The sequence below is a fragment of the Prionailurus bengalensis genome, chromosome E1 (assembly GCF_016509475.1).
Source record: "Prionailurus bengalensis isolate Pbe53 chromosome E1, Fcat_Pben_1.1_paternal_pri, whole genome shotgun sequence".
Taxonomy (NCBI): Eukaryota; Metazoa; Chordata; class Mammalia; order Carnivora; family Felidae; genus Prionailurus; species Prionailurus bengalensis.
In genome coordinates, this window is record NC_057347.1 from 60,071,121 (window position 1) to 60,076,605 (window position 5,485).

Genomic DNA, 5,485 nt, shown 5'->3' on the forward strand with positions numbered 1-5,485 from the left:
CTTGAGTGGCAGAAGTGAAGTGCTCAGAGCAGAATGGAAACACTCAAAAGGACGCAGGGAAGATGTCACTGAGAAAGGTGCCTGCAGACCAGCTCGGAGTATGGTATCCATGTTAGATTTCCCAATGGCGTGTAGAAGTTCAGTGATTTGTAAGAGATTGGCTTGGCTCTTGGGAAATACACACCGAAGCGCTGAGCAGCAAAGGTGCACGGTATCTCCAGTTTATTCTTAAATAGTTCATCAAAAACTTATGTATCTGTATCTACAGAGAGAGAGAGATCATAAAACAAGTGAGCGGCATGTTATAATTGGTGAGTCTAAGAAACACACAGGAGTTCCTTGTGTTGTTCTTGCAACTGTCTTCTCCTCTTCCTCCTCCTTCTCCCCTCCCTCCTCCTCCCCCCTCCTCCTCCTCCTTCTTGTTTTTTCTTTTTAATTTTTATTTAAAAAATTTTTTTTTCAACGTTTTTTATTTATTTTGGGACAGAGAGAGACAGAGCATGAACGGGGGAGGGGCAGAGAGAGAGGGAGACACAGAATCGGAAACAGGCTCCAGGCTCTGAGCCATCAGCCCAGAGCCCGACGCGGGGCTCGAACTCCCGGACCGCGAGATCGTGACCTGGCTGAAGTCGGACGCTTCACCGACTGTGCCACCCAGGCGCCCCTTCTTTTTAATTTTTAAAAAATGTTTTTATTTATTTTTGAAGGAGGGAGGGAGAGACAGAGCATGAGCGGGGGAGGAACAGAGAGAGAGGGAGACACGGAATCCGAAGCGGGCTCCGGGCTCTGAGCTGTCAGCACGGAGCCTGATGCGGGGCTCAAACTCATGAACTGTGAGATCGTGACCGGAGCTGAAGCCGGACACTCAACCAGCTGAGCCACCCAGGCGCCCCCTCCTTCTTCTTTAAAAAGTGTTTTATTTATTTTGAGAGAGAGGGAATGAGTGGGGGAGGGGCAGAGAGAGAGAGAGAGAGAGAGAGAGAGAGAGGGAGAGAGAGAATCCCAAGCTGGCTCCTCACAGTGAGCAGAGAGCCTGACGCGGGGCTGGAACTCACCAACCATGAGATCGTGACCTGAGCTGAAATCAAGAGTTGGACACTAATCAACTGAGCCACCCAGGTAACCCCTTGCAACTTTCTTCTAAGTTGAAATAATATAAAAATAAAAGTCATCCCCCTTCAATAAATAAATAAATAAAATAAAATGGGAGCATAGGAGCCAGCTTTAAGGAGGTCTCACTGGCTAAATTTGGATCAATTTGGCCATCAAAAAGAATAATTGAATGGAAAAAGAATCTATGAATTCATATCAACATTTAAGAATTTGTTTTTAATTTTTTAATGTTTATTTTAGAGAGAGAGACAGATAGACAGACAGAGCATGAGTGGGAGGGGCAGAGAGAGACGGACACACAATCCGAAGCAGGCTCCAGGCTCCCAGCTGTCAGCACAGAGCCTGACATGGGGCTCGAACCCATGAACCGAGAGATCATGACCTGAGCTAAAGTCACGAGCCCAAACGACTGAATCATGCGGGCGCCCCAACGCTTAAGAATTTTTTTGGCATTTCTTGACCAAGAAAATGCCTAGTAAATGTGAAGGAAATGATAAAATTAGGAAGTCATGATTTTGCAATCATGAATGTAACGACGGATTCAGACAATAACCGTCAACTGATGCTAAAACCATTGGGTAAATGGTCATTGAAAAACATATTTACAGTCTCAAGGAACTACCCCACACATGGTTTATTCACTCTACGAGGGACCTTGGCCACGGAGGAAGCTGGCAGAACCCACCCTGGCCGAGTGTTCAGACTTCACTCCCCACTAACAGGACAAGCTGATGTCCTGGACCTCCTGATGGGCTGTCGCCTTTGCTGCCTCACTGATCCGAACATTTAATCCCGGAAAGGCGGAGGCAGAACCAGACTATTGAACAGTCTAAAGAAAATGGGTCTGGGTTCTTACCAAATGCGAGTGTCATGAAAAATTAAAACAAGCAAAACAAAAGATCGAGGGTCTGTTGTGGATTAAAAGAGTGTAGGCAGATGTGATGAACAGACGCAATGTGACAGCCAGCAGTACAGGACTATTTGGGGACAAGGGTAATTCGACAGTGAGATGTGTATTAGATAATATCCTTCTGTCCATGACTGTCTGCTTGGCGGGCGCAGGGGTGGGTTATTGTTAAGTAGGGCAAGGTCCTGCTTCTTAGGGGGTGCTGCTGAGTTGTTTGAAGGGAAAGTGCCTGGATATTGTCAACTCACTTTCAATATAAACAAATATGCAGACATATACATTTGTTTATTTATTTATTTACTTACTTATTTGAAGAGGGGGCGGGGAGAGAGAGCATATGGGGAGAGGGACAGAGGGAGAGATTGAGAATCTTAAGCAGGCTCCACACTCAGTGCCGAGTCTGATGCGGGGCTCGATCCCCCGACCCTGGGATCATGACCTGAGCTGAAATCAAGAGTCGGACGCTCAAGTGACTGAGCCACCCAGGAGCCCCGGCACATACGCAAATATAAATGCACAGAAAGAAAGCAAATGTGACATGATGTTGGCAGTGATGCATCTGGAGGGACGTGTAGAGAAGGGCTGGAGAGCAGTACTTTAGTAAGTGTTTAGCTTGTCTATAGATGTCCTTTATGTTCAGTTTTCATTTATTTAAGCAATCTCGACACCGAATGTGAGGCTTGAACTCATGACTCTGAGATCAAGAGTTGCATGACTGAGCCAGCTGGGTGCCCCTAGAGGTCATTAAAATTATTTATTATTTATTATCTTTTAATGTTTTATTTATATTTGAGAGGGGGGGAGGGGCAGAGAGCGGGAGACACAGAATCTGAAGCAGGCTCCAGGCTCTGAGCTGTCAGCACAGAGCTCGATGTGGGGCTCGAACCCAGGAACTGTGAGATCATGACCTGAGCTGAACTCGGACGCTTAACTTACTGAGCCCCCCAGGCACCCGCAGATGTCATTTTTTAATGGAGAATTTTACTGAGGCGATTAGAGGGTCATGTGGAATCATAAGAGATAATACAGAGCTATCCCCCGTGCACTTTGCCTGCTTTCCCACCATCGCGGCATTTGGCAAAACCACGGACGAGATCACAACCAGGACGGGGACGTGGGCACCGTGTACCCCCCTTCCCATTTCCATGAGGGTCCCTGGGCATTGTCTCCCTAGATCTACACCGGCTTCGTTCCCTCCCCCAACCCAGTGGCCCTAACATCTGGCAACCCTTCGTTTGTCTACCGTTTCTAAGATGCTGCCCTTTCCATAGAGCTGCGTCCATGGAACTGGGATGCCCGTAGCCTTAGGGGACTGGCTTTTTCTCACGCAGCACACTGCCCTGGGGAGCCGCCCGGGTGGCTGTACCCGGAGCTCGTTCTTCTGGATGAAGGGGTGGTGTTCCGTAGCGTGGCCGGGCCTCCACGTGCTCAGCCGCTCACCCACTGACAGACATCTGGGTCTAGGTTTGGGCCATCACAAATAAGGCTGCTGTGAACACGGATGTACAGACCTGCCCTCTTCTGAGATAACAGATGTGGAAAGAAAAACACGAACTGTAAACAGATGCCCGAGAGAGACCTAAGTAAAGACCCCCCTTCATGGCCTCGCATACCTCCCAAAGATGCCCTTTGACCCCGCAGTCTCCTCCACGACCTCCACTGTGACTGCTCCCTGGAATCTGGGTAGCTCAAGGCTGTGCCTGAAGTGCCCGTAGGAGGTGACGGAGCCCTAGATAAGTGTGCTGAGGTGCAGAGACGAGCCGAGGGCGGCAGGCACAGAGAAGCAGCCTCCCGCCCAGTAGAGCAAATACACGGCCCTAATGTGTGTGTTCAACCCTGAGCGTGCACACACGCTGAAGGCAGGTGAGGGGTCTTCCTACTGTGGTGGTGAGCTAGCATGTGCAGGACCTGGAGTTTTGGGTGTTTCCTGCCTTCAGGGGCTTGTCAGGCGTGGGTCTGGCAGCCCAGGGCTCTGAGCCAGCATCCAGTGCTCATCCCCGGGGCTTGTTTCCATAGGTGCCTCACTGTATCCTGGTCTGTCCTGCCTGGTCTGCATCAGGTCCGGCCCAGCCGGGCTACTAAGGGGAGGTGGTCTGCCCTGACTCTCCTACCTCCCATGGCCAGTGCCCCAGTGTAGATGTCACTGAGTCTGGGGTCCCCTGCCTCTGCCCGGTGAGGATGGGCTGCCAGAGGGGCAGGCACAGTTGCAGGGGACTATGTGTTTGTTATACTATCAATGGTCAAACGGATATTTGCCAAGAACCTGTCCCATGCCAGGCTCTGCTCCACGCACTCTGCTCTGAGTCCCTGCACAGTGCGGGGCCCCAGGGCCGGGCCTGCTCCAGGCAGGGACAGCAGCAAACCAGTGAGCAAGCAGCAAAGTCCTGTCCCTTGGAGACAGGGGATCCCGAGGGGATCCCTGTAGGCTGACATGCTGGAAAGGCTGGGCTCAGGGAGACTTGGGGTGTACGGGCTTGGCCGCCACGTTACTGCCGTTGGGGCTCCGATGGGTTAAAGAGTGGGGGTGGGGAGCTTGGCCAGGCAGTGATTAGAAACGCCCCAAAAGTGTCTGCTCACAGACAGTGAGGCCGATGTGAGCAGGCAGGAGTGGACAGCACGAGGTGATAGCAAGAGACGTTGTCTCTTAGCCAGCAAAGACCTGGCAGTGGCTGGTAACCAGGCTTGACCAGAAGACCTCCCAAGTGCCTCCCATGTGAAACCTCCAATGTCCTGTGATGCTCCCTGGCCTCAGGGGAGGGGCGTACCGAGGGCTCAGTGGGACACTCAGGCCACACTGAACATATAGGACTGCTGCCTGGATGGTCAGGCAGGACCGTGAGGGGTGTCCCTGGAGCTGCACCCAGTTTTCTTATATATGCATGCACATGTGTGTTTGTCAGTATACGGGTACGTGTGAGATGAATGTGTCACCCACATGAAGGTGAGACAGCACCCACACAGGTGGGACAGTAGGACCCGACACGCCCCTCCTCTGCAACCTTCCAGACTCCCACTGCGCTGGGCTGCAATCAGGGCAAGCACTGAACGCATAGAAAGTTGGTGTCAGACTTGCTCTGGTCTTGAGCTCGTGGCCGGCCTTTACCCTGAGCCGGTCCCTGGCCTTCACACCACCCCCCCAGGGCCGCAGGCGTAGGTGACCATTGGGGACTGAGGGACAGTGGTAAGGCAGGGGGGCAGGTAGGCGGGCACTGGGGTGGAGGAGCCAGGGTTGAAGGGCAAGCGAGGCCCAGGACGGCCTGGGCGCGGTGACCCTGCGGGACCGGGAGCCCAGGCCTGGCGAGGTCGCAGCCCGCAGGGCCGGGCCGGGCCCAAGAGCCACGCTGCGCCCGTTGGGGTGCCCGCGCGGGGCCACGCGGTATCCGAGCGCTCCCGCGCTCAGCGGCGGCGTCGGGGCGGGGCCAGGGCCGAGGGGCGGGGCCCGGATGCTGGGGCGGGCCCGGAAGC